The following is a 26095-nucleotide window of genomic DNA, read 5'->3' on the forward strand; positions in this document are numbered from 1 at the left end:
CACATGTATACACACTCAGATAAACTGCCCTTTTTAGTAAATGTGTCACAAAGCTTTGTTTCCAACCACGGAGGAAAATAAGACATCTATCACATTGTTTTTCTCCCACTTAAAAGCTTTTGCAATATACATTTGCACAGGGCGAAACCAGATGGGCGAGCTGGTCTAAGGCTAAGTGTGCTCAGCAAAGATTTCCACAATAAATGGTCACTCCAGTAAAGTTTCTGATTTCTGTCCAGACGTCCTCAACTCAAATAATAAAATGTGGGTTGAAGGGCAATTTGAATACAGTTTTCTGTGTAATCAAAAAGCACATAACTGAAGACTGAACTCAGCCTATAGCTTCATGTACTGTTTCTGTGTTGTTCTATTTTAATAGCTCCATATGGAGACAATAAAGCAACAAGACAAATAGTCTGTTGGTAAGTTTCAGAACTTCTCTCTGATCCCCATTCATTCTCTCTAGTCAGGTTATCAGTCCCATCGCCCCAATTTTTCCCCCAATTTATAGAACTTGAACAAATACATTTTTCATTTATACCTAACTGGCAGCCTGACCGAAAACAGCAGAGCTACCACTAAGAACTTTTTCTTAAGTAGATTTTCTTTTGAAGAGAAGAGGGAATAGTGACTCAACCGGGTTAGGTTAAGAGACAGAACTTAGTTACCTTTAAATGATACTTTTTATTTACTCCTTCTCTGGGTCCATTTCAATTTTATTTTTAGTCTACAGACAAGTAATCTTTCTTCAGCTTCATGTTGACCTCACTGCTATCTTTGGTTTCTTACAGCACAGGCAGTTATCTGGGCATTTTATGAACGAAAGTTTTATCCTGATTTTCAGGATTCTGAGACCTAAAAAAAAAAAAAAAAGAAAGAAAGAAATTACCATGCTTAAGTGAAAAGCGTTCATTGTGGTATTCGATCTGATTTCTTATCATCATCAAGACTATTTATAGTTTTTACTTTTCTTCATTAATGTGCTACCCGGCAAGGCAAAATTGATAAATTCGAGTTTCAGTTCCTAAGAAGATGATTCTGGATATGAAGAAAACTATTCTGGAATGAATTAGAATGAAAATTAAACCCTTCAAAGATCAAAAGAGCACATCGAGCGTCTCTGCCATTCGATGTAATTGTGAAGTTGTTGAGTCAAACAGTCTAGAAAAGCAATTTTTTAAAAACAATGACTTGGGGCGCCTGGGTGGCTCAGTCGGATGAGGGACCCACTCTTGGTTTTGGTTCAAGTCATGATCTCAAGGTCGTGAGACTGAGCCCCACGTCGGGCTCTGCATGGATTGTCTCTCCCTCTCCCTCTGCCCCTCCTGTTCATGCTCTCTCTCTCTCTCTCTCAAATAAATAAATAAATCTTTAAAAATACAAACATACATACATACATACATACATACAGTGGTCTAATGGCTAGACACAACTCTGCCTCGCCACTCAACACATGTGGTTTTTCCAGTCCCACTTGGAGAATTCTCAAGGTAGAATCTCTGTTGCTTCTTTGGTAGTCTGTTCTCCTAATTGTCCTCCTTAGTAGACTCATAGAAGTATAACAGAGATGTCACTGTCACTATCAGGATATATTTTTTCTGGTGTAAGGGAAGCTGATTCCTTTATTCTTTCTTTATGGGTGCAATATATCAAGGACCATGATTGTTCGTCCTACTGTAAGGATTACAGGCAACTTGCCCCACAGCGTCTTCCTGAGCTCAGTAAATAACTCGATAGAATCACTGGAGAATCATTCTTAATTCTTTTCTCTCCTTCTCTATTCACTTCTAAATCACCCCCAAATCCTCTATTCTCTTCTAGGCAGCATTCCAGTCTCTCCCCTCATCCCCATCCCTATGCTCGCCATCCTTGGCTGAAGCCATGGCAGTCCTACCTCTTTCTTCATCTCAGTTGACTTGTCTGTCTTCTGGTCCTAAAGCTCTTCGTTGACTTCCCTTTGGATAAACTCCAACCCCTGGAACAGGTGTAAATGGCCCTCTATGCGTGGTTCCAACCTCAGCTCTACCCGCAAAGCTGGATTCCGCTCCTCCCATGGACTTCCGTAGCATCTAGCGCTCCTTCATTGTAACAACTGGCCCCTCGTATTGTCCCTGCTCACTTACCTTTAGTCTATCCAGATTCTGTGGAGACAAATCATGTCTTATTTAATGGTGTGTTCCCAGTGCTTGTCACCCAGTCCATGGTAACTCCCAAAACCATCTAATGATTGGTAGAAAAGAATGGTCATTTTAGGCTGGGAGTGATGAGAGATGGCTTCAAGAATGATCTAGGAGCTCATGTAGAATACATTTTGCCATCATTTACTAGGCTTAAGTGATACTTGCCTGGCCTACTATAGTACTTTTACTTACTTCCCTGCCCTCCTGATAGTCCATTCTTCTACTCTTGTTATTAATCCCTTGGGACAGCAGGCAGTGACAATGCAGGCTTGGCATTATTCCTGCCTCCCGAAGAAAGCTCACACAAGAATGAAGTCCATGCCGGAGAGAAGCATTGCTGAAATGTGGGGAGAATGGAGCCCTGCATCTCACATTATTAAAGCTAGAATCTCCTTTGAATTCATATTTATGTGACTCAATAATTTTCCTTAATTTGTTCAGTACTTATCCCAGACCTAGAGGTGGTAGGGTGCTGGGGGTTGGTGAAAGTTTTCCAGTGGAAGTGATGGCCAGGTCCAACTGTGAAGGAGAAGCAGGGACTAGAGCTACATAGTGGTTGGGTGGAGGGTCAGACAGCTGACGTCCTAGGCCGATGGAACGTTATGCGGAATGGTAGAGGTAATATGTGCTCTAGAAACCAGAGGAAGTTCACATACAGAGGTGATATTGAGAGATGAGGACAGAGAAAACAGATACTAGGTTATACAGGGCCATATACACCACCATAAAGAGTTTTAGATTGTGTATTTGAGTAACAAGGAGCAGCTAAGGGATTTTATGCAGCCGAGGGCAAAGTCATACTTGCACTTTAGAAAGATAATTCTAGAAGGTGGAATAGAAATGGGCAAGAAGGAGAGGTCGGAAAAACGGTTAAGACACTTAGAATTCTGGAGGGAAGGTAGTGAGCATAAGCATACCACTGGCTGGAGTTGAGAGTCACTTAGCAAACAGAATGGATACGGCTTGTCGATCAGCCTGTAGGCAGATGGAAAGGAATAGCAAAGGATCAGGGGTGCGGCCCTAGTCCCTGGCAAGGGCACCTGAGTTCCTAGTTATATTCCTCACTGAGCTATAATAAGTTTCATATTGAGATTTGTTGATTGTGAGAGCTAGTTGGCCATCCAAGTAGAGCTGTCCATTGGGCAATTGGCTCTGCAGATTTGAAGTTCAGGAGCTCTTTGGCTGGATAGTCATTGGAAGAGATAGAGTTGTTAAAATTCTTGGAATGAATGGGACCAACCTGTGAGAGTATTGGAGTGAGAAGAGAAAACACTTCTGGACAGTAACTGGAAAGACGTCAGTATTCAAAGGGCTGGCAGAAGTGTGCTCAGAAGGAGTAGTCAGAGAGATAGAAGGGAAACCAAGGGTGGTTTTTCTTGGGGGGGATGGTATGGAAACCTTGAGAAGAGGGAGTGGCCAACCACACCACAGCACACCAATGGTGACAAAGAACAAAACAGATTTTTATGACAATGATTTCAGCCAAGAAACCAGGTAAAAGATTTTAGTAGACTCAAGACCAAATAGAAGGTGACACATATAGACCACACTTCCAGAAAATTCGTGTATGAGAAATAGGAATTTGCTAGAGGAGAAGATTTTGACATTGGGTCTCCTTACCTTCCTCTCTTTCTTTACATTTTTAAAAACTAACTGGCGTGAACCCAGTCGAACACTGGGGTTGGAAGGAACAGCAGAAGTGGCCATGTTGATGATGGCAGGGAGAGGGCAGGGCTGCATGGGGAGGGGTCACCCTGGGGCTGAGATCCAGCCTTGGTGTAGCACCCAGAGGTGTAGTCCAGAGGAAGTGGTGCCTTTTGATAATTGTCTTTTCACAGAGATGACACAAGGGGCCTAGCAGGTCTCTGGTGAATGCAACGGCCTTCAGGAACTGGTTGAATGAGGCGAGGTCTTGAAGACACAGGAAGGACCAAAGTCTGGAGGACTGGAGCACCTGGGATTCTTGGGAGACGGGTGCCCTTGTCCGTCGGTTGTCTGGCTCAGGGGTGAGAAGCCGGGGAGAGGGGCTCTCCCCATCCACCCATGTGCTCTGTGAAGGAGGGGAGGCGAACTACTGAGACCAAGGGTCAGAGGAGGTTTGTGGAAAACCGAAAAGCTGGAAGCAGCCTCTGTGGTGGACTGGAGAGGGAGGTGCTGGGTTCTGGCTGTGCTCTTCAGCGGTGCTGTGCGTGACGGACACACAGACCCTCATACAGTTTTCTCATGGAAGTGTGGCCTCGGCAGGAAGCCCGTTTGAAACGTTTGCTGAACCCTCCGGTGAGCTGGTCAAACTGTCACATACTCATGATTGTTCCTACGCACCGGCTTATCTCTGCTTCCCAAGCCTGAATAGCACGAGGGCAGCAGGCCCCGGTTTGAGGGGGCAGCTCTCTTCCTGTTTACCTCTGCCCTAGACCACGGCGACTTTCCAGGTCATTCTAATGAGATACAATGTGTCTTGGGAAAATACTAGGAAACCGGGAATTTAAAAACAAGAAGGTCGGGTGACATGAGAACTCTCTCCGTGACGGATTCTGGCAAAGTGAGAACGCTGACCAGGAGTTCACCAGAGGGCCGGGGAGCTGGAAGGGAAATCCTCAAAGGACTCCTGGAAATGGTGTGGCCGGGGCAAGGCTTCTAGAGCTCCCCGGCCTGATGTCTTCAGATACCTCCTTGCTTCAAGATATGAGCAGTCTATTCTGTTGTTGTTGTTGTTTTATGATGATGGTAAATGTGTGGGCAGACAATCTCCAATCAAGCTTCCGACCCCTCATTAATTCGTAATAGAGTCGATTGTTGTCACTAAATATAGAACAATTTACCTGCACTTAGAAAGGAATTAGCCCAGGACACGGTGTGACCACAGGGCATTTGTCTATTTCACTTCCCCCGGCTGTCTTTTCTTCTAAAACCTTCATACCGACATGCATCGAGAGAGCGTACGACAAGCAAAACTCCCAGCTCCCCCAAGCAGTCCACGGGCGTTGGTTCGGGCTTGGCTGGTTGCTTTCCTCCATGGCTCATCTGACCCCTCCCTCCACCCCTTCACCACTTAGGAAACTGAAGGAGCAAACTTCTTCATGGCTTTAGAGCTATTCCTATATCAGGAACAATATATTCTTAAGCACTACATACACCCGAGATTTGTCTCGATGTGGTCCATTTATTTTAATTTGGCACTGTCAGTGGGAAAAAAAAAGAAGTAATTAAATTTGTGACTAGCATGGAAAACCATTTAAGTCCTAACGTTACAGCCTGATCCCAACTAGTTTCACTGTATTTCTTCCACTTGTCAGATCAAAGTCCCAACTCCTAAAACTCAGCCATGCTTTGATTAATTACTTCACACAATGAATTTGCAAATTATAGTTCTATGTGATTTATGTCATTTTTAGCTTCAATCAGAGTTTTTTTTTTGGGGGGGGTGCTCTCTTCAATGAGCCAGTCAGTCTTCACCTTGGAGAAAGCATGTTTTTAAAATTGCATTACAGTGTTTGTGCTTAGAAAAGAGTTACACATAAAGGTTTTCAATCCTATGTTGCATCCTAACTTGAACGTAGAAGAAACCTGTTATTCTATCTGGAGATCAGACTTGAAGATTATAGATTTCCTTTCTGCTCTCTGCAAGTTCCCTGAGCCGTGCCTCACTTTTTCTCGCGTGCCTCAGTTTCTCTCCTGTGCCTGACTAATTCACACATGGCACATCCAGCATTTCTTTCAGGCTTCTCCCCTCCCCCTCCCCTCCAGTTTTCTGTTGTGAGAAATGAGGGTAAATTTATTTGACATTATTACATTTTTCTTCACCAAAATTAAACTTGGGGATTGATTTGGATAATTTGCAGTCATTGTTTAAAAGTATTTTAATTTTTCTTCCACCTTCTTCATCCTTTTTAATTTATTTTCCTGTTCTTTCTCTTATTTTTTTTAAAAACAATGATTGGATGGACTGTCTCTCAGAAAAGCTTCACCAGAACCTGATGTGTGTCCTTTTGAATATGAGATGAGAAAGGCCCCTCTCCGCTTCCCCAGCCCCGATCCTTCACTAAAACTGGAAAAACCATCCGTCTGTCACCTTAATCCTTGCTCTGGGAATGTGGGTTCAGGTAGAGGCTGACAGCTTCTTGGCCCCCGTGCTCTGAAAATATTTACTTAGTAGGGACTCTGCTTCTGTCCCAAGGAGTCTGGGGGTCTTGATTTTCAAAGAACTGAGGGGTTTCGTGGAGTAGGCAGCTGCCTCAGACACTGGTGACTTGGCAAAGTAGGAATGGAATAAACCCTGAAAGTAAAGATCTTTCGAGAGATTGTCAACTGCTAGCCAAGCATGATTCAGAGCACATTTTACAACAACTCACTAAGGTACATATTTATAAATGAAATAAACCAAGGAACTTGGGTCTCAAGATAAATATGTCAGCACACGTAGTCTTGCATTCATTAAAAAAAAAAAAATCCCACACCCATGATATAAAGATCATAAATATTAATATTTTTCTTTTTTATTCAAAATGATATTCATGACAGAATTGTTGTCCATATGGCCAAAAGAGAATAATATTGCCCAAAATATTTGATAAGATCTTCTTTATTATGAAAGTTATACAAACCACCTTACAGCTGATACAGAAAATAGAGGGAATAATCAGCTATAATTCCACCTGCCTTAGAAAACTACTCCCAGTTTTTCTGAGTGCCTTTCTTTCTAGGTGCTTTTCCTTAAGTGCAGATAAACTTTTACGTTATAATCAGAGTTTAAATATATCTTTTGTCTGTTTTTTACTTCCCCCTATATCATAAACATGTTTTATATTCTAGTCTGCATATTATTTCTTTAAGGAAATATGCTGTAATTTACCTATTTCAATATTTGGGGATATCTAATTTTTTCCTGTTTTTTTTTTTTTTTTTTTTTTTTTTTTAGTTTTATAAATAATACTGCAGTGAACAACCTGGGGCGTGCAAGTATTTTAGGTTAATTTTTTAAGCCAGACTCCTATAAGTGCAACTCCTGGGACAAAGTTCTTGATATATATGCTGCCAAATTATTTTTCTTTGAAAGTGTTCCATCTGTGTATAATGTCTGGAACAATATATAGAATACCAAGCTTGTTACACTTTGGTTGACATTTTGTTATTATAAAGACTTCTTTTTATTGAAATATAAAGAACATACAGTGTTATATTAGTTTCAGGTGTACAATACAATGATTCAACAATTCTATCTGTACTCAGTGCTCATCACGTTAAGTGCACCCTTGGTCCCCATCACCTAGCTCATCCAACCTCCGCCCCGCTCCCCTCTAGCAACCACCAGTTTGTTCTCCATATTCAAGGGTCGGCTTTTTTGTTTGTCTGTTCTTTTTCTTTGATTCTTAAATTCCACATATGAGTGAAATCATATGGTATTTGTCTTGTTATTATAACTGTAAAAATCTGATTTATTAATTTATTGGCAAAAAGGCTTTACATCGATGTTTACGTCTTTGATTAATTGTGAGGGTCTGTATGTTTCCTGTGTAACTTGCTGGTTGCAGCTCTGCCCGCCTGAATTATCTAGTCATTTAGCTATATGTTTCCAGATGCTTTTACTCATCACCTCTCTTCCCATTTCAATGATTAATTTTCAACCCTCATCTACGGACGTACTGGCTTATTCCTATTTCTTGAAACATTGCCTTCATTTGGCCTCTCTCGCGCCCCCTTTTCCTGTTTTCTTCTCTCGTTGGCACCTTCTTTTCTCCTCTTTTGGGCACCCCCTCCTCTATTGCACCTCAAATACTTGGGGCTTCTTTGTTCTGCACACTCTTCTCACTTGCCACCCTCTTGCTGGATGATTTCATCCATCCCCATGGCTATAAATACAATTCCTGTATGGATGACTTACGTATTCAGCTGGATAGTTCCTCTGACTCATATTTCTAATGATCTACAGTATGTCTCTAACTACACATCTCAAAGTTAACATATCTGAGGCTGAACTCCTAATTCTCCCCCAGATCTGTTCGTCTCCATCTTCCTCATCTCAGTGATGGCGCCCCACCCACTAGGCTGCTAGGCTGAGCAACTCTGGTGTCCTCCTTCCCTTCTGCTCAGCGGGGCAGCCCCACACCCCTACCTCTGCATGCTTCCTCACTTCCACCGCCATTGTCACTGGCCTGGACAATCGCAAAAATTTTTAACAAGCTTCCTCTCTGCTCCACATTTCATTTGTCACTATGCAGCCAGAAATTTGCTTCAAAAACAAAATTAGATTGTGTCTCCCTTGCTTAATATGCTTCAAAAGCTTTCCATCGTGCTTATAATAAAATCCACATTCCTTGATCTGGCCTGTAAGACCAGGCAGGATTTGCCCTTGCCTACTTCAACAACCTTCTTTCTTGCCTCTTTTCTTCTTGCTGTCCAGCCAGCTTGACCTTATTGCCCTTCTCTTTATTTTTTTATTTTTAAAAAAATTTTGAGAGAGAGCGCGCACACGGCAGCGGGGCGGGGCAGAAGGAGAAGGAGAAAGAGAGAGAAATCCCAAGCAGGCTCCATGCTTAGCACAGAGCCCTTTGAGGGGCTCCTTCTCATGACCCTGAGATCATGACCTGAGCCGAAAACAAGAGTTGGATGCTTAATCGACTGAACCACCCAGGCGCCCCAACCCTCTTGCCCTTTTTTAGGCATGCCAAGCACTGTCCTGAATCAGGGCCTTAGATGCTCCTGGATCATGTGCTCCCCGAATCCTCAGCTGGATCTTAATTCTGCTTTGTCTTAATGCTACCTTTTCCATGACTCCCTATCCAAAATATTTTCCCCATCCTTTTAATTTCTATAATAAGATTTGTTTCCTTGGTCACCCTCATGGCAGTTTGAAAACATATCATTCGTCACTTTACTTGCTCTTTCATTGTCTCATTCTGACTGTAAGCTCCACAGGACAAGGATTATGTCTGTTTATTCCCTTGTGCCCTGGCACCGACACAGTACCTGGTCCAGTGCAGGGGCGCCTGGGTGGCTCAGCTGGTTAAGCGTCTGCCTTCGGCTCGGGTCATGATCTCAGGGTCCTGGGATCGAGTTCTGCATCGGGCTCCCTGCTCAGTAGGGAGTCAGCTTCTCCCTATCCCTCTCCCCCTCTCCCCCTCTCCCCCACTCATGCTCTCTCTCTCTCAAATAAATAAAATCTTAAAAAAAAATACCTGGCACAATGCAGCACTCACTGCATCGAGTAGATGTGCACCACCAACATTTTTTTTTCAAGATATTATTTATTTATTTATTTATTTTGGGGGTTGGGGAAGGGCAGAGGAAGAGGGAGAGAGAGAATCCCAAGCAGACTCTGCACAGAGCGCAGAGCCAGATGTGGGGCTTGATCCCAGGACCCCAAGCTCATCCATCTGAGCCAAAACCATGAGTCAAATGCTCAACTGACTGAGCCACCCAGGTGCCCCAGACATGCGCCAACAACATTTTATGTTATCTTTTGACAGTGAGGACTCACTGAAAGATTTTGATGACTGGGCTGTGGTTTGGGAAGATCATTCGGCAGAAGCCTGGAGAACGGATTATGGAAGTATGAACCTGGAAACCAAGTGACCCAGTTAGGTAGCTCTCGTGGCCTTGAGGCTAGAGATGAGAGCCTACACTGAGGACATACGACATCTCATTTACTAAGTACAGTGCTGAGGGCAGACATTAGAGTCTGTTCAGGTGACAGCCAGCAGGCTGCCTTGCGAGAGCCAATGTGGCCGACTGGTAGGGACAGATTAATTGCTTAAGGTTGCAGACAGAATGCGAGAGCTGAGGCAGGCAGGGCCCGAGTATTCCGTCGGGGCTTGGCTGTGAAGGGAAGGGGAGGTAGGGTGGGAAAAAGAAGGGTTGTGGCCTGAAGGAAAGATCTTAACTGTAAAAGAAGCAGCTTGAGCAGGTGCTCTGATTCCACAGGCGGCCCAGAAGGTATAGAGAGGGAGAGGCTGGGTGTACGCAAAGGTCGAGGCCGAGAGCGAGCAAACCCAGTTGGGCTGGATGGTGTGTGGAGTGCAGGTGGGGGGTGGGGCCAGGCTTGAGGAGGAGAAGCGGAGCCCTGCTTTCCCTTTGAGCCTGAAGTAAACAAGGCTCCTTGAGGGTGGGACATGATTTTATCTTTCGTTGGCCTTTTCCCAAATGCAGACCCCATTTCTGACCACAGAGAAGCCCATGCATCACAGGTTACCTTATGAGGTGGGGATTTGATCCCGCAAGGCATGTTTCCACTGGTTTATGCTCAACCCTGAAGGCCACTTACAAGCCGCACACATCACATCTTTTTTTATGTTATGTTAATCACCATACATTACATCATTAGTTTTTGATGTGGTGTTCCATGATTCACTGCTTGCGTATAACACCCAGTGCTCCACGCAGAACGTGCCCTCTTTAATACCCATCACCAGGCTAACCCATCCCCCCACCCCCCTCCCCTCTAGAACCCTCAGTTTGTTTCTCAGAGTCCACAGTCTCTCATGGTTTATCTCCCCCTCCGATTCCCCCCCCTTCATTCTTCCCCTCCTGCTATCTTTTTTTTTTTAATCATATAATGTATTATTTGTTTCAGGGGTACAGGTCTGTGATTCATCAGTCTTACACAATTCACAGCGCTCACCGTAGCACATACCCTACCCAATGTCTATCACCCAGCCACCCCATCCCTCCCACCCCCCACCATGCCCGCAACCTTCCGTTTGTTTCCTGAGATTAAGAATTCCTCATATCAGTGAGGTCATAGGATACATGTCTTTCTCTGATTGACTTTTTTCACTCAGCATAACACCCTCCAGTTCCACCCACGTCGTTGCAAATGGCAAGATCTCATTCCTCTTGATGGCTGCACAATATTCCATTGTGTATATATACCACCTCTTCTGTATCCATTCATTACCCCAAAGATACAAATGTAGGGATCCGAAGGGGTATGTGCACCCCGATGTTTATAGCCAAGATGTCCATCCAATCACATCTTTAACCAAACAGCCAGCCTCCAGATGCGCTTTGTCAGGCTTCTCCTCTGCTGTCGTTCTGTGCATCCCACAGCTGGGCAGCATTATGAGCTTCCCTGTAACAAAACACGTCTACAACCTGTTGCCCCCACTGCTCAGGAGAGACGGGCTCGTCCTCCTTTTTTGCTCATTTCCTCAAGTAGGAAAAGCAAGGATCTCCCGTGAGGACCAGTGGCTTTGTTTCTCTTATACCCTCAGATCTGCTGCCCACCAAGACATTTCTACACTGTTTTGTGGGTCCTTTCGGCTTTGTGGGCACCGAATAAGCGCAGGGGAGCAGGATAGAGCCATGACACAGCCAGGAGCGCCAAAGCTTCCCGCGTCCTCACAGCGAGGTGTACAAATGAACCCCAGTTCTGAAAAGGTGGTTGGGCCAGCGGGCAGGATGGTGTGGCAGCATGCTACCTCCGGGCTCTTACTCCTGATGGCTGTTAGCTGCCTCTCACTGTGGCACTTGTTTACGTGGGAGAAATACAAAAAGTAGAGTCTCCGCCGAACTCTTACTCTGTGCTTCCTTTGCTCTAGCTTCCTGCTGAAGAGAGGATGATTTTGTTCCCACTGTGAAAGTCATTTGATCTTGATCCCATGTACTGAATTGTGTGCTGGTGTCTAGTTAATCCTGATGGGGTATTATTACTGACAGGCTCGGGGAGGAAATGGCACTTTAGGAAGAAAGGGTCTTTAAATGATGGATTTCAGCAAAAAAATATGAGAATTCTACACACACACACACACACACACACACACACACACACACACACACATACATATTATTTCCTTACATCTCTTAAACTCAGAACAATTCTCCTTCTCTTTGCTTGTTTACAGTTGGGCTTTTCTGGAAGTTGGCACAGCGGTCACCGAAACACTCAGCGTGCAGAGGTTATGAGTGTCAGCTGATCCCCACACACAGGAGTCTTCTGGAGGGGCAACATGCCTCCGAAGGTTTGATGTATCATGAAATCTTAGAATTTACACACTGTCTTTTATCTTTTCTTTTATTTTTAAGGATTTTATTTATTTATTTGAGAGAGAGAGAATGAGAGAGAGAGCACATGAGAGGGGGGAGGGTCAGAGGGCGAAGCAGACTCCCCGCTGAGCAGGGAGCCCGATGCGGGACTCGATCCCGGGACTCCAGGATCATGACCTGAGCCGAAGGCAGTCGCTCAACCAACTAAGCCACCCAGGCGCCCAGAATTTACACACTTTCACCTACAAATGGAATTAATATGCAACTTGGGAATGCAGCGTTGATTCACGTATGCTAATTGGCTTACATTTATAACTTGTATAAGGTTAAAAGTTGTTTAATGTGGTCCAATAACAGATTCTGCTTTAGACGTTGGAAAATACCTGCCTAGGTTTGCTTACCCTTTAGCACTAACGTGACACCAGTAAAAAGGTGGCTGCAAGTGGCCCATAATCCTAAAGCAGGTGACTATTTCACCAAGAGTCTTGGCACGGTGAACACCACCTCTGCACGTCTGCATCCTATGTCGGGTCCTTAGATTTGGGACCAGTACTCCATGGGTCTCAGAATTGCGCAGGATCTCTCAGCAGAATGACGCGATCAGTGTCTGAATGACTTTGTTTCCTTCTCACCCTTGTGGTCACCCATTGTAATTTACAGGTATCATAAGAAACAATGTTAACCTGGGGATAACCATGGTGTGTGTTTCACTTATTGCCGTCTAGTAACTTACTTAAGCACATACAGTTTGGAAAATCTACAGGGTCTAGCTTTATCTCTCTCTTTTTTTCTTCACATAATATCCCACCATAGGCATATCTCCTGTACGCAAAGAGCACTTTGAAATGCCTCAGTGCTGTAGTCCACAGTACCAATGTACCAATAAGGTATTTGTCCACCCTCCTGATGTTTGCTATGAACAATGTTTCTATTTTTGCCACTATAGATAATAATGCTACAGACATGCTGTCATGACTGAATGTGCCCATCTCTATTTCCTCAAGATAGATTCTGAGAAATGGAATCAATTTTGGTGTTTTAATCCATATTCATTACCTACTTCTAGGAAGCATGTTATAGACCTAATATGCTTCTTTTGCTAAAAAAGGACATCATCATCACCATCATCATTGTCAAAAATTTTTTAAAAACCTTTTGTTAATTTGATAGGAACAAAATGATGTCCCATTGTTTGAAACCATATGTCTCTGCTTACCAGTGATGAGAGTAATCATTTGCCATCAACCACTTGAAATTTTTCTGTGATTCATTTACTGATGCTCATTGTTCTTCTTTATTTTTTTTTTTAAGTTAAAATGATGATATAAATTTCCCCTTATCTCTCAGTCATCCTCAACCTTGGCTGCACATTAGAATCATCTGCGGTGCTTTGATAAATGTACTAATGTCAGGCTCCTCCCCAGTGATTCCACTTTAATTGGCTGGGTTGGGGTACTAGCTTTGGCATTTCTTAAGCTTCCCCGGTGATTCTGTTGCCAGAGTTAAGGTCCGCTGATCCAGACCCTCTGGATATTAACTGGCTCTCTTATTTTTTTTGTTTACTTTTTAAAAATTTTTATAGATGTTTACATTTTTTAAAAAAAAATTTAAAGCTTTTATTTATTTGAGAGAGAGAGCACGAGCGGGGCGGAGAGGTAGAGGGAGAAGCAAGCTCCCCCGCTGAGCAAGGAGCCCAACGCGGGACTCAATCCCAGGGACCTGGGATCGTGACCTGAGCCGAAGGCAGACATGCAACTGACTGAGCCACCCAGGCACCCCGATGTTTACATTTTTTAAATAAAGTCCAGGCATGGGTTCCAGAGAACTTACAGTATATACTCAAAAGTCAGATGACCTGGGCTGGATCCCGCCTTCGTCCTTCATACGCGATGGCATCTTGAGCAAGTCGTGTCCTCTGCCATGGCCCCTGTTTTCTCTGCCGCAAAGTGGGGTTCATTTACAGTATACCTCCTACATTTGTTAGAGAGATTAGGTCAGTTGGTATATGTGAAGCACATACAACACTTTCCAGTACAGTGCAAGCATCAGATAAAGTATAAACAGTTTTTTTTTTCTTTTATCATTTCTTTCATGGTTTTATCCTAAGAAAGTCTTTTCTTACCCTGAGATCAGGGGAATATTAATGTATAATAAATCCTAAGTGTTTGAGAGTTGACTTTTCTATTTGTCATTGCCTCTTAAAACTAAAACACTGAGTCCTGGGACGAATTTGGTGGAAGAAGAAAGAGACAACTCTATCTGAGCCCTCCGGGGCGATGTACAGTTTCCCCAAATCCGAGTTCCACTAAACCACTTATTTCTGATTTTAGGATACCAGTAAAATTTGTCTTCTGACATTATCTCTCAACTTTCAACACCCACGTAAAATGACCTTAATGTGTACTTTGATGTGTTTTGGAAGCATGTCCTCTGCTTGCCGTGGGCCTCACCGACCCATGTTCCTCTGTATACCCCTCTAGAGCTCAAAGACAGACCAACTGTCAAGAGGCTGCAAAGTGCTTTCCAAATGCCTAACGATGACAGGTTCCACATACCTCTGCAAAAATCAAAGGGAAATAATATTATCCCAGGCCCATGAGATGAGTGGATGCAAAACGACCTAGGGCCATTATTGTAAAGTATTTTACTTCCGTGGTATCTGGGAAAGGTGATTAATGATAGGAAGATTGGAAATTTGATTACGGGATTTTGAAATGAGCCGTAATAACATTACGAAAAAGCACATCTTGGTAGCTTTTAGCCTCTCACTTATCACCACCTTCTGCACACACGTTCATTCCTTTCTTCAAATCCCCCATATGTTGGATGCCAACCTCATTGTTGCGAGTGCATCATAAATTATATCACACAATAAGTTCAATGAAAGTTGAATCGTTGCAAAAACAACAGTAAAATTTATTTCACGATTTTCACTTTGGGGAAGAGTGTACACACCATTGTCCTCCACTTACCAATTTGCCATCAGCTCTTTGGGAGCGGCTTGCCACGCCTAACTTGCTTTCAGGAGTGATAGCATCAGCAAACACGGGAAAAGGGGGCCGGGATGTGCTCAGCTGTGGCGCCACTGTGATATGGGGAGCCTCGGTTGGTATGTCTGAGTCAACCCCAGTCCTGGTGTCCTGTCTTTATGTCCCAAGACGCTACAGCAGTGATAGAGGCTATTGAAGCGTATGATCCAGTTGAGCAAGGCTGTGGATAATTTGCATTCTTTCTATCTTGTAAAATCTACCCAAGAAAGGCTTCCAGGGTGGGTCCATTTTCCTGCTCTGGATCTTTGAGAGAAAGAAACAGTGCACACTTTTTAACTTCCATGGCTATGCTGGCTTATTTTTTATTTTTTATTATTATTATTTTAAGATATGGGTTCTTAAAATCAGAGGTACTCATATTGGCAAAGGTGCTGAGAGATCTGACAGGAGCATCCCAGCCCACCGCCGAGCTAGAAACCGGGCGGAGAGCACTGTTTGTGACCGGAAAGTGCTTTGCTGTATTAAACTACAGTAAATGTATCATCTGGGTCATTGACTTGCGTGCCATTGATTTAGTAAGTCTAATATCCCCCATAAATGAAAAATCTTGGACTACACTGTCCTCTATTATATGCGGAGTCCGTTCCCCCCCCGCCCCCCCAAGTCATAATGGAACTACTGTAAAGCTGTATTAACTCGGAGGCCACGGGGGGACCCTTTAGTGCAAGGAGACTGTTGATTAAATTTCCGCTCGCGCAGCTTCTGGACGTCTTTAACCCACTCCCAGGGCCTGAGCCTGAGCAAAACCCAGCTCTCGGGATTCTGTTTTTCGCGGCCAGGCGCTGACGCTGGAGGTGGGGTCCGAGAAGAGCCATTCTTCCGCGGCGACGCCCAGCGCCGACCCCCCGCCCCCGCAGGAAGGCGCGCGGCCCGCGGGTCACGTTCCCCTTGTTTACCGCTGGGCCCGCTGCGGTGGCGCACTTCTTTTGTTCTCGCGGGTGTAATCTCTGCGGCACATGGAGCTGGGACAATGCCGATGACCCCGTCTCCGACCATCAGAGCGCTCTGTCAAGATATTGTTGTCCCTCACTGGGCCCGAGTCCCATTTTTAGTAGGAGAGACGAAAAAAAAAAAAAAAGAAGAAGAAGAAGAAACAATGGAGACAAATTTAGATCCTGCTGGGAAAAGAAAAGCAGAGGCGGGTCCGCGGCAGCCCCGCGGGGCCACGCCCACCAGCCCCTTCCTGGAATCTTCTCAGGGATTCCTGGCCGCCCAGAGGAGCCCTGGAAGCCGGGGCAGACTCGGATGATTAACTTTCGGCTCCCCCGGTGCACACTTACACACCACACACACACCCTAAAAAAAGAAAAACCACCAACCCCTCCCCCAACTCTGTGTATTCCAAACAGAAGCAAGATTAAGCTCTCTGTTAAGATCTAGACTTGATCCTTATCAACTCTTTTCCCAGCCATTCGTGGCTAGCTTTAAACCTTGCAGCAGATGTGCCTCCGGCCTTTGCACGGCCACCGGCCCGCCTCTTGTGACCGCGGGGCCTCCCTAGGCCCATCCTACACGCCTTTTTCTGGCTCTGAACAGCCTTCGCTCCTCTATTTCTGTGCTCTCCGCTCCCCCTACCTCTAGACAATGTAAATTTACCCAGTGCTGTGGAGAGACATTTATCAGCGTGTAAGATGGATGGCTGATTCCGAACGTACCCGAACTGAGTGCTATTTGTGCAGGGATATATGTGTCTGTGCAACGGCGTAGAGGTACGTGCAGGAAGCAGTAACAGTGCAGTTTCCTCTTGGACCGTCTTGTTAACGAGCCGTGAAACGAGGCAGATGCACCCATAAATACGTAATACTAGGTTCCCCGGGAATGATGTTCGCACTATAGTCACCTATCCCGTTTTGGGGTGGGGGGGTCTTATGGCGGTGGGTCACAGTGTCTTCTACTTTTTAATGTCTTCACAAATTAGATACGTACTTTGGTGGGAAATACAACTAGTAGAGGCACATCATCCCCAGCATTACCACAGTGATCATAAATATCTAAATTTTCAGGCAGATTAAAAAAATGTCCGAGATTTTATACGTTTGTGCTAGACCATAGGTATGGGAGCATCTTTCTGTGCCAGTCAGTATAGGAGATTTTACTTAACTGGCGTGCCTGCAGCTTACAGAGGAGAACTCTCTAGGCCTGCAGGCTTTTCTCCGTTTCCCTCCTGAGGTCTCCACTTCTTAAACAGAGAAGAGGTGAGGGTTGGGAGGAAAGGCATGGCAATCAGAACCCATGGATGAATGAAGAGATTGTAAGACCAGGGCTGAGAAAAAGATATCCAGTGTTTTCTTGTTTCTCTTTAATCCTGAAGAAGAATACAACCCGCTGATTGTAAGGGAGCACACACTTGGGCCAGGTAAAATGGTTTACCACAGGGAAGGTGGAGGGAGGTCAGGGATGTGCAGACGCACACTCTTTTGCGTGAATCTTCTATAATTTTGCCCAAAATAAAAACGGCTTTCTCATGTCCCCCAAAACTTTATGCCACCAAATCCTAGACATCTTGGTAGCAGAAATGAACACGTTTCACTTGAAAGGTATTGGGAAAACTGTATTAAGGAAGACAAGAAATTGTACCCTTTGACTTTCTCTACTGTCTCCTTCCGTATTCTCCATGCAACGCCCGACACGGTCTTCGCGGGCGGTTGCCCGCCCCCAGCCCCCCAAGCGCCCAGCCCGCTGACTCCTATCTCCTATCTAGCCCCTGTGGCTGCATCTTTTCTCCCTGACCTTCACCTTGTGACTTTTACTCTTCCTGCTCCTTCTCATGGTAACTGCACCGTTTGCTGCCAAATTTTTAGGGAACGAATTGGAAATGAGGAGGGTGTGCTGCCTCCTATGAGACAAAGCTATGTCCTGGCGCTAAGGAATGACAGGCAATGTGGGGAGGGTTCAGAATAGAAAAGGAGGGGCGCCTGGGTGGCTCAGGTCATGATCCCGGGGTCCTGGGATCGAGCCCCACGTTGGGCTCCCTGCTCAGTGGGAAGCCTGCTTCTCCCTCTCTCTCTGCCTGCCGCTCTGCCTACCTGTGCTCTCTATCTCTGTTACGTAAATAAATAAAAATGTTAAAAAAAAAGAATGGAAAAGGAATTGAGACGGGTTCTTGTTTATATTCCCTAATACTGCAGCTAGAGGTTTTATAAAGGTAGCAGTGATTCTATATGAAACTTTTCATTGTATGTTTCTTTGATAGGGTGCACCTTCTTATTCATTTAGTACAGTGAATATATGGTCAGTTCAACCGTCGTTCTTCCTCCTGCGGGGGTGTATACAGCGTGGGGCAAAAGCTTGTTTTGGTTTGTTGTCTAAATTCTCTGCTCATTTTAGTCCTCCTTCATCACAGGGAAGACAGGGCAGTCTGGGAAAGACTGAAGAAGAGAATTTAGAACAGCGTTTCTAAACTGTGGGCACTACTGATACCCTGGGTTGGCTGATTCTTTGTTTGGGGCTGACCTGTGTTGTAGGGTGATGAACAGCCTCCCCGGGCCCTACCCGCTAGATGCCTGGAACACTCACCTCGCACCGCCGCCTCCGATGGGACAATTGGAAGTGTCTCTAGGCATCCGGGGACTGGCAGCCCTGCTCCTGTCTGAGACCCTCCCACAGGGTTGGGGTGGTGTGGGTCATCGCCTTCTCACTCCTTGTGACCCCATGAGCTGGTTCTGCCTCGGAGCATCCGAACGTAGCTCCCACATCCGAGACCTCTCTTCTCACAAGCTTTCCACAGCTCATTTCCTCAAATCTGTCATCTTTCCCTTCTTAACTTGCCTCATTTCGTGTCATAGCATGACCCCTACCTGAATTTGTCTCACATTTTTATTTGTTCGTTTCTTGCTGGCTTCACCCCCTAGAACAAAAACTCTTAGAGGACTGAAATTTTAGCTGGTTCACAAATGTATTCCAGGCAATACCCGACATCTTAGAATGCGGTTACATGTCTTTGTTGAATGAATGAATGAATGAATGAATGGGCAACTGAGTGACCAAGCCACCATCCCGGCTCCAAGCAAGTCCAGGAGTGGCGACTCCTGGTTGGAAAGAGGCACGTGAGGGCATTTGTTTCGTTGCTCATGCCCCCAAGGTTGGCATCCTCACACAGCTTTCCAATTCGATTCATCAATAATTGGTTAAGATTATGAATTCTTCCCAGTGTGGAGTATTTGTCAGAAAATGAAAGGTTCTCACATTCAAGTTGAATAGGTCTTTGGTACTCTCTCTCTCTCTCTCTCTCTCTCTCTCTCTCTCTCTCTATATATATATATATATATATATATTTTTTTTTTTTTCCCATGGAAAAGAACATTGTGAGACTATTTCCCTTTCCTTTTCTAAATCGTTATCAAGATGCTGAAGGAAGTGATGCTAGTGATTCAACCAGTGATTCCCTCCCTAAGTCAAATTTTGGTTCTTTAATTAAAAGAAAACAGATTACACACACACACACACACACACACACACACAACCATGTATGTACTTGTTGTTGTTATTTCTATCCTGGAAGGGAATAAACTATGGATGCAAGCTGGTGTACAGGTGCTGGAACTCTCCATGTTTCCTTTGCACCAAGCGCCCCCTTCTCATTCGTGGAAGAACTAAGATTTTGCAAACGGTCTCATCTTTTGTGTGGACACCGGGGCACCTGCCCTTACAATCTTGAGCCATGCAGTTGCTTGGGAGGAATGTGCACTGGCTTGTGAGCAAGTCTATTTCATGGATCCTGGAAGTGTTTGGTCAGCTCTGTGCTGTCTTTTTGCTCTCTCTAAAGAAAGGCCACTTTATGTCTGTGGACAGACTGCTCAGCCAGCCTCTACCAACTGGGTAAAGACACCTCAACTTGAGGCTTCGGTTTCCTCGTCCGTGACTAGAAATACATAATTGAGTTTACCTAATAGGACTGTTGCATTATTAAAGGGATTATATACACTATTGGATCATATACCAACAGGGCCTGGCATTTAGAAAGTTCCGAAAACTGATGACTCTGTTATTTAATGCAGTGTAGTCCTACTTCTGGGCTAGAGAAATCCTATAAATGCTGGCAGGAGATATTGTCTGGTTCAATTGTTTTCAATGCTGGTTTATCCTAGATAAGATGTGGGAGAAAACAATAGGCAGTTTTTTTTTCATTGAGAAACGACATTTATCATATTCTTCACTTATAAAACTACTATTTGGTCATTATAGAAAATCTAAGAAATTTTTAAAATTAGAGGAAAAAAATGAATTGTAAATCCTTAGCATGTATGTGTATTTCTTCCCGCATGTACTCTGTGTGTGTGCACGTGACAGAGAAATAAAGTTAACTAACCTATACTTCCTTTTTAACAAACTCATTGTTCTTTTTTCCATTATGAGTTCATTAATAGACATTTTGCAAACACAAAAAATAATAAAAAATAAACCACTCTGTCCCACCCTCTAGGGGTCACCACACAAAGGTAATGCATTATATTTCTTTTGGGGACTTTTCCCTTACATAAGTTTTTGATTTGTTTTGAAATCTAATTTCTCTCTCTCTCTCTCTATATATATATATTTTTTAATCTGCCCAAACAATAAGAAAAAGAAATGGTAAAACTCAGAGAATTGTCCTAAAATGACTTTTGAAAGGATCCGTAAATGGAGTCCCCATTTTGTGCCGTGAGAAGAGCTTGGGCTTGATAAGGAGACCACTGGACTCGAGCAGCCCACCTGTGCCAACAAGCTTCAGTTTCCTATGAGTCCAACAGAGATAATAATAATCCACTGTGTGGGTTACAGGTTAAGCCGGGGCATAATATAACCTTGGCTTTTATGAATTCATTCAGGGACAGCTGAGGGCGGACCAGGAAGCAAATCCCAATCTGTTTGTACTTTGTCAGCAGAGAGACTTTGACTCCCCTATCCTCTTGTTTTTTGTTTTAAGTTGGGAGGGACGCTTAGGAGGACATTTCCAAATATTATGGTTGAAATCCTTAATCTGGCCTTCCCCAGAAATCCATACTGCCTATAAAAGGCGGGAAGGAATAGGAAGGTTGGGTAATTTCTAATCTCCTGGAAATAACAGTGCCAGACTGAGCTCACGATTACAGCTACTGATCTGAACCCAAGCCTGAACTTTTTCTTGACCACTGGTGGTTGACCAGCTCCAAGCCTGCCCTTTATCAAATTTTCTGTAGTGGGAACCCTTGTATGAAAAATAAGAATCTTTTGCTAAAAAAGTTCAGAAGCAACAACTGTAAACAATATGACTGTTAGGAAGAATTTCAAAAACTTGAAAGCCTTTCTTATGGGTTCTGTTTAATAATGTTCAGAGATACTGTTTTCTCCTGAGTCTTTAGGTGATATTCCAACATGCCGTCTGTCTGGTGTTTTTTTGTATACTCCATTCGAGTTCACTCACCTTTCTATTGTAATATTGTTTGTGTGTGTTTTTGAGTATATTTCTTTCTTAAATAAGAATGGTTTTAACTATAGCTGGTGCTTTCCAATATGATATGTGGTTGGCTCTGGATTTTCTCCCATTATCTGCTTAGGTAATGCTAACAGACAATGTGGGCAAAAATATGAGACAGTGTTTCTGAAAAAGTTATATGGCATGGGGGAAAAGTTTATAATTTAATGATAAATGAAAAGAAGCATGATAGCATCCTATGTAATATCATCTCAATTCTCTAAAACGCAATGACCTCTCACACACATATGTAAATACCCAGTAAATTTGCTATTTGACTGGAAAGAATTCCTCACGTCACTGGAGGATGGGACTTCTACTGTTTCACATGTTGTTCCATGAACCACTCCATATTTTCCAAATTTTCTACGATGTACATGCAGAATTGCTGGAAAAGAATATAATTTTACAGAGATCTTTGCTAACTTTCCATATGACTAAGTCATTCCTACATTTCCCAGAAATTCTATCTTCTTTATTCATCGGAACATATTTTGTAGGCCACATACGTTGTTTTTCATATGTATGCTTAATTTCCTAGCTTGATCAGAAACAACCTGAGGTCAGGAAGCACATCTTGTATCATTGTTGAATTACCCCTATCTAAGAGACGTTCAAAAATGCTGTTGAGTGACCTGCTCAGGGTGTCAGAATGAGGACAAAGATGTTCAAGTGTTAATAGATGGCTCCTCCTTCTCCCCATCAAACTTACGGTACCTCTTGGAATGGACCTTCTTCTGTTAAACAAGAAAAAAAAAGAAAAAATAATTATAAAATCCACTCAGGCCAAGCTGTTATTGGATTGTTAGTGGTGAAATTAATGTCATAGAAGTTTTTTTGTTTTTAAGATTTTATTTATTTATTTGAGAGAGAGAGAGAGAGAGAGAGAGCACGGGGAGGGGGCAGGGGGAGAGGGAGAGGGAGAAGCAGACTCCCCACTGAACAGGGAGCCCCATGCAGGGCTCGATCCCAGGACCCCAGGATCATGAACTGAGCCGAAGGAAGACGCTTAACTGACTGAACCACCCAGGTGCCCCAGTGTCACAGAAGTTTTAAGTATGAAAAAAAGTGATGGCCTGATTTTTCCATCAGGGTGCCCAAATATGGATAATTCTGGTGTTTCACACACTTGACTCAGGTCATTTTATTTCTGTGCCATGGTTAGCAAATAATTAAACCACCTTTGACATGTGCCTATGTGATATAATTAATTAAATGCTAAAGTCCCATTTGCCTCAAAATGTGGTTTTCCCTCTGAGGTTCTGTCTTGATGCCTGAAACTCCTACCAAATTAAGGCCAGATTTGTTGGATTAAATTCATTGTCTGTAATGTGCTTCTGTTAAAATGCAAATACAACACCTGAGGATTGGCTAGTACCTTAGGCTTGAGGTGCATATATCAGATTAGACCATCAACCAGCAAAAATGGCCTTCTGTGAGAATAGGACAGGGAACAGACATGGTTTCAGGACAGAACTCAAGAGATCTAAGGCATGGGGAGAGTCCTCTCGCACAAGCTGGTTTGGAGAGCTCTAGGTAGCCACCCTCAGGCTCTGGCTGGTTAGAGATTTTAAAAGATCAGGAGAAAGGGGAACCCTCCTACACTGTTGGTGGGAGTGCAAGCTGGTGCAGCCACTCTGGAAAACAGGATGGAGATTCCCCAAAAAGTTGAAAATAGAGCTACCATACGATCCAACAATTGCACTACTGGATATTTACCCCAAAGATACAAATGTAGGGATCCGAAGGGGCACGTGCACCCCGATGTTTATAGCAGCAATGTCCACAATAGCCAAACTGTGGAAAGAGCCAAGATGTCCATCGACAGATGAATGGATAAAGAAGACGTGGCATATATACACAATGGAATATTATGCAGCCATCAAAAGGAATGAGATCTTGCCATTTGCAACGACGTGGATGGAACTGGAGGGTGTTATGCTGAGTGAAACAAGTCAATCAGAGAAAGACATGTATCATATGACCTCACTGATATGAGGAATTCTTAATCTCAGGAAACAAACTGAGGGTTGCTGGAGTGGTCGGGGGGTGGGAGGGATGGGGTGGCTGGGTGATAGACATTGGGGAGGGTATGTGCTATGGTGAGCGCTGTAATTGTACAAGACTGTTGAATCACAGATCTGTACCTCTGAGACAAATAACGCAACATATGTTAAAAAAAAAAAAAAAGAAAGCAGGAGGGGAAGAATGAAGGGGAGTAAGTCGGAGGGGGAGACGAACCATGAGAGACGATGGACTCTGAGAAACAAACTGAGGGTTCTAGAGGGGAGGGGGGTGGGGGGATGGGTTAGCCTGGTGATGGGTATTAAAGAGGGCACGTTCTGCGTGGAGCACTGCGTGTTATGCACAAACAATGAATCATGGAACACTACATCAAAAACTAATGATGTAATGTATGGTGATTAACGAACATTAAAAGAAAAAAAAAAGGATCAGGTTCCAGAGCCTGCAGATAATTTTCTAGGTGAGAGGCATTATGGATCCAATATAAGTGTGTAGATGGGCTCACATACTGTCTTGTGAATAGTGTAGGCTGATTCAAAATCCCATGTGGCTACCATGCGCTTTCTCCTTTGGAAAAGTACTGGTCCAAAGTGGAAAGTACCAGGGATATGTGGTCAGTGCTCTCCTCCAGCGTGAGAAATGGAAAGGGAACCCAGGGTGTCTGAGTCCTCATACTTCTCTCTGTGCCCAGTACGAGAGCAGGAATGCTCCTGGCTCCTCCCCATACACACACACACACACACACACACACACACACACACACACACACACACGAAAAAACCTTCCCCGTAGAATGGGAGGTAAGCCAACTTGCTAATACGAGGCTAGCAATACTATTAACAATATTCCCCAGGTAATCAAGCATGATTCCATGCACAGGCTGAAACCTCAGAGGAACTCCCAAGGAAATACGTTCACATTGTTGAGAGAAGCTGAAAATTCTTGTGAGAGCAACTTGTCAAGGTATGAAGCTGGGCGGAGGCTAGGTGGTTCTCCAGGAGATCGAAGCCACACAGCTTTAAACTTCAAGTGACTCTGAGAAACATCAGGGAAAGAAAAAGCATTTCGAATAGAACATAATATTTTAAAACATGCTAACAAAAATGCCCAGCCTAGGGACCGGTGAAAGGCATAGCATTCACTCCCAAATGTGACCTCATAGCAAGGATGCACCTGAGAAGCCAATGGTGACATTGGTCGTGAACTAGCCAGCGCTCCAACATGTGCCCGTCAGGGAGCCACAGACTTTCTGTGCGCCCCACCCCCGCCCCCGCCCGTGTTGCTCTTAAATCACACTTGGTGTTTCAGCTTTTGCTGAGAGGGTGGACATGTTGTCTGGCGAATGAACAGGTCCTTTGCCAAGTAACTAGATCTCACTCTTGCTAAAGGAAGAACATTGTTCACTAAAATAGTTTGTCTTTTGATGCCAAAGGAAATCAAATTGTAATCAAGGGCTGAGAACGTACTGAAGTCATCAAGGCTTCTTGCTTCACATTTGGCAATCTCGCATGTTCCCAGGCTTGTGAAATATAATTTACGTTTACAAAAGGGAGCGGCTTTATTGGACTGGGAATTTGTTTTAATAATGCCTAAGTGAACCGCTGATGGAACAGCCAGCATGGTAACTCATGCTGCCCATGTATCCCAAGGACATAGAGAAAAGCACAGAGAAGGACTTTAGAATTGGTTGAAGCAAGGCAATAAGCAGAGAATGTGTCAAAGTGAACTGTGAAGACTTATTCTAACCATATTGAAATATCTCATACACACTAACGTGATTTTTCTGTTTTTCTGTTTTGGTTTTGGTTTGGGTGGGTGGGGAGTTATAAGAGTAAGGATCTTTATAGGATCTTGGATTTCTTCATACTGCCCTAAGGATCCAGTCCAAATTAAACCAAAATAATGATTATTGCATGTATACTCTCCCAAACTGTTCATTAACTACGCTGTCTCATTTAACCCTTATAGCATGGATTTGAAGTTACATTTGGCTTATTTTAGGAATCTGGAATCGAGGCTCCTAATAGCTAAGTAATGTACTCAGTCTCATAGCTAGTTCAGTTATGTGAGACAAGGTGCAAGTTTAGATCCCAAAGTGTGACCCCAAAGCTCAAGGTCTTCCTGTGTTGCGCTTGATAGACAAGTCAAGGAAGGGAAAAATGGAGGGAAGATGTTTATATCCATGGCCAAGCTTTCCTTAAGAGATGTTGTGTCACTTCTGTGCTTGTAAAATGAAGTGAAGAACTCAGGCAATTTATTCAATGCCCCCAGTAATTTTCCTTGGGCGTCTCTTGAGGAGCATGGGGCACGATATTGGTCTGGGTCATCTGTATAATTGTCCCCACCCCACCCCACCCCACTCCACCCCCTTTTTTTTTTTGCCTTTAAAGACCTGGTCACAAGCAATAGTGGTGAAAACAATGCTT

Source organism: Eumetopias jubatus, unplaced genomic scaffold (genome assembly GCF_037043125.1).
Source record: "Eumetopias jubatus isolate StellerSeaLion01/CBP00866 unplaced genomic scaffold, mEumJub1_p1.0 scaffold_3, whole genome shotgun sequence".
Taxonomy (NCBI): Eukaryota; Metazoa; Chordata; class Mammalia; order Carnivora; family Otariidae; genus Eumetopias; species Eumetopias jubatus.